Consider the following 360-nt stretch of genomic DNA (forward strand, 5'->3'; position numbering starts at 1 on the left):
CCATGGCACCAAAGCAGTGTCGAGTGCGCCCGTCGAGTGCCTCACCTGGACGCCGACGAGAGGAGAGGCGTTCTGGGCAGGGACTGCGAGGCACGTCTTTTATACTCGTCGCAGACAGCCGTCCGACCCAGGGCGGCTGAGGGCGCGGCAGAAGGAGTGTCAGCTGATCCGAACAAGTGAACAGGACAACACGTACAGGGTGGGTGCTTTATCACGTGTAATGACCAAGTTTTCTAGTGATATTTAGTGTTATATTTATAGAATATTATAATATCTGTAGAGAGACAAGACAATGTCACTCGCTTACGGCAGCATCGCCTCTCGCACTTATATAAACCATCTTAAATATATATACACTTA

At 49.7% G+C, this 360-nt stretch overlaps 1 protein-coding gene across 1 annotated transcript in view; it reads right to left on the bottom strand.

The window, feature by feature from the left end:
- The window catches only part of LOC119586448, a 3,078-nt gene extending 2,939 nt beyond the window's left edge, over positions 1-139 (bottom strand). The window contains exon 1 of the mRNA XM_037935180.1: positions 46-139. The gene's annotated coding sequence lies outside the window, so the exon portion shown is untranslated. The remainder of the gene's footprint in view (positions 1-45) is intronic.
- Positions 140-360: the final 221 nt, after the last annotated feature.

This window comes from Penaeus monodon, chromosome 21, assembly GCF_015228065.2.
Source record: "Penaeus monodon isolate SGIC_2016 chromosome 21, NSTDA_Pmon_1, whole genome shotgun sequence".
NCBI classification, from domain to species: Eukaryota; Metazoa; Arthropoda; class Malacostraca; order Decapoda; family Penaeidae; genus Penaeus; species Penaeus monodon.